Source organism: Ammospiza nelsoni, chromosome 10 (assembly GCF_027579445.1).
Source record: "Ammospiza nelsoni isolate bAmmNel1 chromosome 10, bAmmNel1.pri, whole genome shotgun sequence".
In the NCBI taxonomy this organism is placed as follows: Eukaryota; Metazoa; Chordata; class Aves; order Passeriformes; family Passerellidae; genus Ammospiza; species Ammospiza nelsoni.
The window spans coordinates 18,491,001-18,502,739 of NC_080642.1; positions in this window are offsets into that span (position 1 = coordinate 18,491,001).

The window sequence follows — 11,739 nt, forward strand, 5'->3', positions numbered from 1 at the left end:
CTAATTCCCTTTACACACCTACTCTGGCATGTGGATGCAGAGCCTATGTGAATGCTAGGTGATCAAAAGTGATAGGAAAGATGTGTGCTAATGTCTTTACAAACAATTCGATGGGTGAAGGTATGGGTGTTAATGTCTTTGAAATGGGTCTTAAAGTCTCTGCCAGCTTCAAAAAGCGGGTTCCTTACCCGGCCAAGACATCTTGACTTCTGGAACAGACAAGGGTGTCTGCACAAAGGTAAAATGCCAGGTTCAAGGCGGGAATATGGGGTAAGTGGTTTGGGAAGGCTGAACCTTCCTAGCAGCTCAGCCAATGGGGAAAGGAAGAGGGACACACTCAGCTGGGAGTTCAGGATAAAAGGGAGGCTGCACCCTCGAAAACCTCGAGAGAGAAAGTGGACTCTTTCCCTTTATTCGAATAAAGACTCCTCTGTATGAAAAGCACGCTGCCTTTTCGTAGAGCTATTTTCTATGCACTGTCACTAAAAATGTGACACCAGCGTGTTTAGTTGCAGTAAGGAGACACCTTGAACAATGTCTGTGGTTCTCACACTCCCATGGTTCCACTTGCAGCCCTGGATGCTCCTGCCAGCTTCCAGCTGTGCTGTCACTGCTCTGCCAGATCACAGACACACTTATCTCTGTGGCCTCTGCTCCTGGGTCACCGTGACTGGTGACCACAGCCCTGCCAACAGCAGCACGGAGCCAAGTTTTCTTTCTTTGATGTTGCACATCCAGAGAGCCAACATATCCAGGAAAAAGATTGGGCATGGTTTCCTGGCTAAACTTGTACTTTCGCATGACTGGTATGGTTTCACCTGGAAATGTGCTGAGGTTCTCCAACTTTCTGTTTGGGATAAGAAGTAGGAATTAATCTAGTTTTAACCAACAGACAGCAGAGCAGTGTGGGAAGGGCTTGTTCAGCTGCAGGTCAGAACGGAGCCTTTCCCCACTGCTGCTTTCCAACAGCCATCCCCAGAGCTGCTCAGCAGCCTGCAAACCACTGCTGCACATCAAATGCAGGCACAGCTGTTCTTCCCTGCTACCAGCGTCACATCAGATTAGAGCTAATTGATCACAATAATTTCCTTCTTTTATATAAAACCAGTGTCAACCACCTGAAAAAGAATGTCTGGTAGAGGAGTGGAAGACAAACTATGAGCCCCTAGGTGTGGACAGTGAGTTCTGACTGCAGTTACCAGATCACTTCAGGGCATGTTAGGATAGCAAAATGCCCAACCATAGCACAAAGAAATCTGACCTTCCCCTACCCAGAAAGCAGAAGACATACCTTATAGAACAATTATCTCTGCGTGGAAACAGTGATTTGCCATCATGGCAAATGTTTGCCAGGGCAGTCCCATTTCCACATCCCTCCAGAACAAAGTGCAGTTCAAAAAGGATTTAGGATTCAGAAACTGTCAACTGGGGATCCTTGGGAGAAGGATTAGTTAGGGGTTAGTTCACAACTGTCCTGCAGACAAATTCTAACACACATAGTACACAATCAATTCGATTTCACAGCATAAAATAATTCATTTTTCTATTTAATACAACAGCTAATACTTCTGCAAGAAAGGAGAATCAGGGAGTAAGCTCAAAGACTTTACCCAAAATACCAGCTAGATCCCATCTACTCCTTCATAGATAGATTTACAGCCAGTTTTGTGCATAAAGATAGTTTTGGGGCATTTCAAAGCTATTGTATTGTTGAAGTGTGTGAGAGTATTTTATATGAAGTAATATTTGCATGCACTTGTTTCACTTCTAGGTTTATTTCTTCACTAACAGTTTCAGACCTTCTAAGTCTGTGGGTGGGGTTTTTTCTTCTTTTAGGAACAGAGGAGTTTCAGTGATCTGAAGCATTCTCTCAGTTCCATTGTTTGACTTGGGCTGGATTTCTCAGCTACACGCCTGGATGCTTCAGAGAGTCCTCACTCTCCATCTAGTAAAAGGTGCCATTCTTAGCAAGCACTATTTACATTTTGCTCATCACTGGCTGAGATGCTTTGTGTATCAGTCCTACTGCTTTTAAGTATATTACAGAAACTGCCAGGTCTGGAAGGAAACCCCTTTGAAAACAGTTATTTATGCCTCTTTTCACCACCACATACCTGAAGTCTGATGTCGCCTCTTTCAGCTGCTTTGTGCATGTTCCTGTGTCATTCCAGCTGTCATGTGCTGTATCTGTCCAATGCCTGACAAAGTTACCCCTGATTTTATAGCTTTGAGTGCCTTGGTGACTCATGTATATTTCAGAACTATATTCCTGTAACTTACTGGGATGAAAATATCATTACCCATTAAATTACCAGACTCTAAGTCTCACTGGATCTTTTGGAATCTTTTAATAATGTTGTAACTGTTGATTGGATATGGTGCCACAGCCACTCACAGAGATTTCTGTAACCCTTCTGTTGCATTAAAGGAGCTTCTGTTTTCCTTAGAGGCTGTCTATTATCTTATTCATCAGCATTTCTACATATATGGCTTTACAGCATTTAAATTATCTCTGCAGGGAGTCACTCAATCCAACCCTCAAAGATGCTATTTTGCAGAATATCATGATCATGTTAAATGTTATGTTTTCATCTCTTGCTATCAGGATTTAGTTCCTGATAATATCACAGTCAGCCTCATCAGTTTCAGCAGTAATCAAGCAATCAGTAATTAAAGTACATACTAGGAATATTACCACATATCTTGTTATTTTCCTCTACCCTTTCATGGGTTGATTAAATCCCAAATAATAATTACAAATTCTACATTGTTTCTAGGTAAGGAAAGATCTGGCTGTACATGCCAATATTGCCCTTTCTTTTGGATAGCATTGCAGAAAACTCCATTTATTTTTCAGAGTGAACAGAAGAATGCTGTTTGCTCATGACTCTGTGTCCTGGAGGATATAATACCCCTTCATTTGGAAAATTTCTGATTTATTTGCAGGATTTAAAAAATAAATTAGGACTTCTGAGAAAATGTAACTTGGACAGTTAGTCTGGCCTATTACTTCCTCCTCTTTTTTTTTATTTTCACATCCCACTGCCATGGAGCTGGATGCAGATCAATCACTGGATTAAAATAAAGGCCTCTGCTCCCAGCAGGTCCATGTTTTATCCCAGCAGGAGCCACAAGAGTATTCCAGTGCATGGCAGAATGGCATAGACCAGTGAAGTCACCCAACCACAGTGCAGTCAGCTACCTACAAAGTTAGTTTAGGACTGCAATCACCACATGGCAGTGTTGCCCATCACATTGCAGCTGTACTTTTTCTAAGTGTTCAGAGTGATCTCTTTTGAAGAAAAGAGCTTGTTGTCACTTCTTTGTGGAGAAATTGCTGCAAGCAGCAGTAACCACAAATTTAATTTGAAGTTAACCACAAATTTAAGTCAAAGCTTTTGAAAGAGGAAATATGTGGGACCACACTTGGGGAGGAATGTATGCAGTAGAAATAGGCTTTATAAGTACACTAATAAAACACTTCTATAGTGCATTTCTTATTTCTCTCCAGCAGAAAACCAAGTGCCATTTCCCACTTTGCAGACATTCAGCAGTAATCTTCATAGCCCAATTTCTCCAGGATGGACTTGCTAGCATGAGACACAGTAGAGGAACCATAGTTCTCCTTTTGCTCAGAAAAAGCTTAAGTGGCTTCTTTATTTTGGCATAACACCTTCTGACATATCATACTTCAGTTCTGATCAAAGGGATCCTGTTCTTAACTCACACTTCAAAGCAGTTTTAAATGAGATCCTACACTCATTTAAGAGCATAAACAAGTGACTCAAACTCTAGCTTTTGCTACTATCTAAGATCTCTTTTAATGAGTATCTCTTGCATTGATAATCAGTAATTTTATTCATAGACTTTTTCTCCAGGTGTTACTCTGAATGCCTATCTAGGTTTGAACAGCACACATAATGAAGTGTGACAGACAGCTTTTGGGACAGCCTTAGGCCAAAATTAAATGTTAACAAACTTTCCTCTTAGAAACCCTACTTTGTCTCTCCAAATAGTAGAGTTATGGGATGGAAACCAGCTTGGAGAGAGCACCCTCTTTGCCTCACTGATAGGTGCACTATTTGGCCAGCTTACTATTTCACCTATTTAAAGCTCCATTTAGTAATTTTCCACTAGAATTAGCTTCTGAAAAGAAACCCCACAAAGGGTTCAGCATAGTCCTCTGAAATACAGGTCTCGGATTGTCTGAATATGTATCATTGCTTTTATTTGCATTTCAAACAATGCAGATAAAAGTACAAATGCCCAAAAAGGAGGCAGGTGCATAGAAAAAGCCACAAAAACAACACTTAAAATAACTGCATGCATACACAGCTACTCTCCAGTGTCATTTATGAATCCAAACAGCTCCTTCTGTCTCCCTGGAATAAGGCAAGCCATTCTTCCAGCACTTAATTGGTTCTAGGGGTAACCAAGTCCAGCTGCTCTGTCTGGCAAAGCAGCACAGCTGCCTTCTCTCAGTCCAGAGGATCTGGGGAGAGGGGGAAAAGGGAAAGTAGCCCCCACTTCAAGAGCTCCATTCCCAGGGTCTCACATACCTGACTAGAATCCAGATCAGAATTTTAAACAGATCCTTTAGGAGCAGCAATCAGCTTCCTAGGCAACCAGAGTGGCCACATTGCTGGCTGCTAACACGAAGATAGGAGGAAGGGGAGAGGGTGTGAAAATACATATATATACACATACACATATATATCTGTATGTATATATATAAAAGATTGCCCTTATATGCTTCAGGAGGGTTTCCTAGTTCATAAATATTCTTGCTGCAAGCTGTGATTTCAGTTAAATTCAGACTCAACTTGCCAAAGATGTAGGCAGTAAAGTTACTCAGAGTGACAGCTCTTAGCCCTTCTGTTGCTGGGTGAGTTAGGATCAGATGGTGAGATGCCAGAAAAACTGGCTTTAGTGTCTGAGTGCTGCCTGGCTTCTGAGGAATTCCCAGGTATCTTGGTGGGGAAGAATTCTGACCTTCTGGCAGAACAAAACTGAAGAGTTGTTAATAACGTTAGGAAAATTTTAAGCACATGATATTATTTCACTGTTATATTAAGTTCTCAAGGAAAATGCTAACTTAAAAAGTAAAACTGGGGAAACCTACCTGGAAAACTAGTCTTCAGCAAGGACAACATCACTTCAGCTTCCTTATGACCCCATTCTCTGATACATATCAAACCAGCTCATGAGGGATCCCAGCAAGACAGGAGAAGTGGTGGCTGTTTCCTCCCGAGTAATTCCTGATGGAGCATCAGGTCTGGATGTCAAATGAAGCTGCATCTGCTGGCTTTGATGCAAAGTTCTTCCATTAAAATAAGTATCGAGGGCACTTGTATGTCCCACATGTCCAAAATGAAGTTGGGAAAAGCCTTGGAATACTTTATGGACACACACACACACACACACACAGAAGTTGGTGTTGACCTACAGATATTTTTCATACTGCATTATTTTTCACCAGAGAGGCAAAGAAGTCATAAGGAACAGGAATGTCAGCCTCCTTAGGCTGCAGGCACTAACACTTCTTGGCATCAAAACCAGCAGGTACAGCTCCATTTGGCATCCAGACCTGATGCTCCACCAGGAAACAAAGTGTACATCAACACAGATAACATGTGTGGATGCAGAAGAAAAGACCTTCAAATAAGGATATAAAGTTGAAATATGAATAACACAATAATTTAGGTATCTGAGTATCTTAGCATCCTATTTTTGTGCACAAATCCATTGGCTGAGAATGCAAGGCAGATATAGTCTGGAGCCATGTCCTAGTTTAAGTAGAGATAAATAGCACTGCAAGATCCACCCTCCCAAAATTTTAATTCTTCCTGCTTATAATTAACACTGACTAACATATTGTGAATCAGCAGAAGACTTAAACACACGTACATGCACATCCTGCTGTATCAGATGAACTTCCAATACCAACACATGTAACTGCTCCAAGGCAAGAATAGCAACATGCTAGGCAGTTATAAAGCCAGACACTTCAATATAATTTATTTCTAGCTGCATTTGATACTCATGTCAGAATACACCTCACTTTTAGGGTTCAATTCTTCTGCATTGACATACAGAAGGCACTACCCCAGTGTGTAGGAACAAATAAGGAAGGGTGTAGAATGTAGAGATGAATGAGTTGTGGAGTATTTTCTCAGTGTGTCAGAGGAAAAACAGTCTGGCTAAGACAGATTTCTTGTTTTATACCCACATATGGTGAGGATTTCAAGAATTAATTCCCTCTTCACTACTTTAAGGTCTGTCAAAGGAACAAATCCAGTAACCTTAAGAGTAGCCCCACTCTTAGCAGAACTTGCTTTCAGACAAGGAAGTGAAAAAGCCATATTTTAATACTTGATTCAGCCTGGAGGAACTTGCTGTGAACAGAAGTTACAAGCAGGCAACAGACAGTATTCCCAGAATATCTAAAAAACTGTAATTGTAGCACTGTCTGATTCCTTTTGGCTTCTCCTGTTCTTACAGATCTTTGCCAGTACATTCTGTGAAGAAAAGTAAGTCCCCCATTCTACTCCATACCCTTAGGCAGTTAATTCCTAAATTGTCTGGTGCCTTTGGGTGGGGGCAGCCAGTGAGGCAGGGCAGCATTGTTAGGGCTCCTTAGCACCCTTAGGGCCACTTTTTCTTCTCCATATGAGCAACATTTCTTGTTTACAGCGTTCACAGAGGCACCTTCCTCAGTGAATTGTGTGGTGTATTAATCAGCTCTTTTAATATTCTGCAAAGAGCATCCCTGGCTCTCAACAATCAGCTCTTACAAGATTTCCACTGTCAGTGCAGATCCATGTGAAGCATGGCAAACACAAACAAGAGAGGCAAAGGGCAGGATGCTGAGCTGGGAAGTGATGCTGGGTCAGGAGAATGACACTTTCCCACAGCCTAAGGTCCAGCATGTGCAAGGGGCTGGCAGCAAAGTTTGCTTCAATGGGTCTGATGATGGCTTGCTATTCTCTGCAAAAATTTTTTCTTTAAAAGAGTAGTGTTAAAAAAAAAAACTTCCCATACTATCTCAGCCTTTCTCCTAATAATTTCATTTTCTCTTTGTATTTTTTGCTCTTCTGATACAGGTTACAGCTGAGACATTTTTCGAGCCAAAGAAGTAACACTGTACTTTTTTTGTACAGTGGTTACAAACCACTGTAATTTTTAGAGTGCTCTGTAAAATTATAGATGCTAAAAAGGCTACTTGGAGATTGCCCTTTATTTCATATATCATGGGGAAATGCAATTTTTCTATTTTTAGTATTTTAAAGAGTGAATTTTTTTTAGGTTAAATGAGCAAATATCAGGTCAAACGATGGTCCTAGAGGTCATCTGTATCTTGCTGAATGCAGACTATCAGCATTCAGAGTTAATGTAGAGTGCCTGCCAGTGTAAATCATTTGTCATTGTCACTCTGAGGATTCAGAGTGACAATGAAAACTGTAACTTGTTTTTTCCCTTTTCAGAAAAACTGATGGTTTTGTCTTGTTAGTTTTTGCATGCAGCTAACTAGCATGTTTCAAGGGCAGGACAAAGATGGGAGGGTACTGAGTCAGGAATGTAAGAGAGGCAAATAATGTGCAGTGCGTGATGACAAAAAGAGACCATTTGATCATTGCCACTGCAGAGAGGAGCTAAATAGCACCAGTCCTGTGATGGGCATCACATTGCCCATAATGAAAAGAATTAGCAAAGCAAGGGCCCAAACACTCATTAGCTCAAGTACATGTCTGAAAACAAACATATCCATATGCATGGAGATGTCAGGAAGGATTAATCCCACATCTCAAGTGAAGAGTGACCCAGCTGCAGCAGATTAAAGAGCTTCATTTTCAGCTATTGGACAGACAAGGAGAATTTCACTACTACTACTACCCACAAAAAGCTGCAGGTCCTCTCAAAAATAAATTAGGGAACCCACCTGAGGGATCACAGCTCCTACCTAAGGATCAAGACCTGAGGGATCCACCAAAATGCTTCCTTACACATAGCATGGTAAGGAATACATGCCAGGGCCTTACCAAGCAGGCAGGCAGGGCATGAATACCCTCAGTGTGACACTTACAGCAAGTTATACAGACAGCTCCCAGTGTGGAACCTCCTGTCCATGTCTGTGCTGAGGGAGAACTGGGGATTGGATGTGCGTCCCAACACCAAACATCTGCACACGCTGTAAGCTGCAGCCCAAATGTGGAGAAAATAGAGCAACGTGCCTCTCTCTCACTGACTGCCATTAAAGTGAGCTCTGGCCGCTTTTGCAGCTGCAGGAAACCACGGGCTTGTTTCCCTGACAGCCTTCAAGTGAAGAGAGTTTTCTATTTTGAGAATTTCATTACCCTTCCCCACTCCAGTAGTTTGATACTTCTTTTCAGAAGCTTGAAAGCAGTTATAACCACTGAAATTTGTCTATTTTTCCTCCCTCAAAAACAGAAGCTGTAAAATTGAATTTGAACTTGAAACATTTAAGTGATTTTTTTTGCCCATGCAACGGCAGACTTAGTAGATTCTGAGAGTTTTTAAAGTAGTCTATATTGGTTGTGCTTATTTTGCAGACTGATTTCAGACACACAAAAAGAGCTCTGTCATTCCCCAGTGACCTCAATGGGGTTTTTTCAGGTTTACATCAGCATGAATAAGAGGAGGAGAATTAGCCCTTTTAAAAAGCAAGATAGCAATGCAAGCCTCTTGCCCAGAGTCAAGTGCAAGTTCTGAATGAAGAAAGCATTCTTACATTTAATACATATTTGAGTTCTACTGAATTCTGCTAATATTAGGTACATTTTAAAAGACTTTTAAAAAAAGTCCTTTAAATGGGCTCAGATATAAATAAAGAGATGTAATCTCATATTCTGCTCTCAGTGACACTGGTGTCAGATTTTCTTCACCTCCAATCAAAACTTGACACACCAACTCTGCCAGGTAACTCCAGTACATGCTTTTAAGACTTTATGGCCCTTTAGAGGGACCATGTGCAGTTGGGAAAAAGAACAACCAAAACCTGCACAGGATGTGCTGTGAAACTTTAGTATCTCTTTTTCTGGCTGCTTGTATTTAGAGAAGTAAAACCACTGTCTAAGTGTTGGGTTTATGTGCTAAACCTTCTCTGAGTAGAATGAGATTGTGCTGTTGTATGTGGGTTTTTTATTTGCTAACTTGCATGCCAGGAGCAAATGCTTGTTCCTTAGCAGACAATAAAATGATCTGTGTTTATCTAAGGGTACTGTCTAATGTTCAGAGGCCTCTATTTACAGTGCATTTTAAGTATGTTTGGATTTTTCTGCTCTGACAGATTAGAAACTCCCTGCAGCAGTGAAACTTTTCATAAACTTTCTGATGTGGTTTAACCTATCCCAGCTGAAACCATGGCACCTTCAAACTTTTACACTGAATAAACTGATATTTAACTGTAGCAGACTTCAGTATATTAACAGCTTCCTCACTGAAATTACTAAATAAGAAGTAGAATTGGTCAAATACATTATTTTACAAAAGTCTAGCACCAACAGTCTTGGGTGTATTGTTTTTCATCTCAAATGTACATAATTACTCACTCTTACAACAAACATGCAGTTCATAGTCCAGTCAGCATAGGGTTCACTACACTTTAGGCCCTTGTGATACTGAATCTCATAATTCAGGTCTTTAAGATCTAATTCATCTCAGCACTTGTCACAGCAGGCAAAACTGAGTTATGGCCTGTTTTGTCCTCAGCCAATAGATGGGTGGGGTATTAAACCACATTGAAAAGAGAAAGCCAATTTACCACCCTGCATGCTTAAACAAATAAGCTGATTAAAAGAGACAGTGATTTTGTGTGACTTTCCTACAGCTGCTAAATAAAAGAAAAAAAAATGACAGCTTTCCTCTCTGGTTTGAAAGTGAAATATTTCAGTTCTGAACAAAGGAGGTGGGTAAACAAGTGGCTTTGAGGGCAAGAGGAAAGCATTGCTATTCTTTGCAAAGAACGCCCTAAAGCATGAAAGCAGAGCACGCTCATTGTATCCATGACACTGCTGTCTCTGAGGCACAAAGGGATGGCAACCGGGCTCACACAACTTTGGCTCCAGCCAAGTAGGAGGGATCCCAGCGGAGTTCCCATGGAGCTTTCATCAGAAATGGAGATTCACAGTGTGTTTAATCTCATCCCCCAAAGACTTTTCTCTGTGTCAGGCAGCAGTGGTGCATAAAGACTACAACTGCAGTCTGGCAAACTGGGTCTCAAGTTGCACAGTTTAGTGTAAATAAGCATATACACACATCCTGCTCCCCAAAAAAACCAGAAAATAACCAAAAAACTCCAACCTAAACTCAGGAGAAATTGAAGAAAGATCACCCTTCAATTCACCAAATACTGAGTCTGAATTAAAATGCCTCTGCCCATCAAACATTGTTATTATAGGACAAACTCCTGTTGGAGTTGCAGCCTGTTTGTCACATCTGATTATGTCCAGTTCTTGCCCTCAATGTCAACAGAACAAAGGCATTCATTAGTGAGCTCCCTGGTAAAACACAGATGAAACTTCACACAGGAGTGGTATACTGAAGAATGTCTTGCCTGGAGAGAAAGAGACATTCATTGTCTGACTGCTTTAAAAACCTGAACATGATCAGGTCAGACAGATCTGCCCACAAGGTTACTGTTTTATCTTATAAGATCCCAGGTAGTACCTCTGAAACAGCTGTTCTACAAATTTTCTCTTTAAAAGAGCAGTGTAAAAAAAATACTTCCCTTACTATCTCAGCCTTGCCTCTAATTATTTCATTTACTCTTTGTAGTTTTTGCTCTTCTGATACAGTTTACAGCTGAGACATTGTTATGTTAACCCAGCATTTCACAGGGTCACCAAACTCCTCCTGTCTATGTCATCTTGCAGAATTTTACCTTCAGGTAATTTGTGAATGGATGCAGAAGAGAAATATTACTTAACATCAAGTATGGATTAGTTTGACTGCTCCCTGAAGTTGAAGAGTGTTGTAAGAAAAGAGCTTAATTCAGCCTTTATTCCTGTACATTTTAAACATCTTTTAACACATCACCCAATCTGGTGTCATACACAATTTTAACTTGAAGGGTTTTCAAATACAGCTGATGGCAAACATGTTTCAGCTCTATAATTGCTTTTTCTTCTTTGTCAAAACTAGTGACAGAACACAAGTCTCAGAGCTGATAATATTGATACTAAAATGTGCTGTAATAAAAATTTTTTTAGGCTAGTGATTCTAGTTACTCTGGCAAGGGATTATTTCAGCATCAGACAGTTATTCTGACTGTGAGAATAAATCTCAAAAGCTACCAAAGTGTCCACAGGGGACACAACATGCTCTGCTTTCAGTTTTGCCTCTTATATTTTATCTTTTCATTTTTCTTCACAAAACAAGGGTAAAGAGGATAATTTAGTACTGCCAATTAAAAAAAATTTCTTTTCAGCCCACTTCTGTATTTTATTTTAATGGCCTTTTCAATGTTTTCCAGCTGAATTATATGGAAATATTTTTAATTTTACATATTTTGCTTGAAAAAAAACCTCACGTTAATGCATGGAATATGAGAAATTATTATTGGAAAGACTTCTTCAGGCTAAAGACTTCAGTTTTAGACAATGGTTTCTATTCACAACATAAATTGCATGACCTGAATGCTGTTCCCAGAGCTTTGTACTCAAATTGAGCTCCATTGGGAAACTGCTAGTAACCAGTACTTTTTGTAGACTGTGTCTGTCT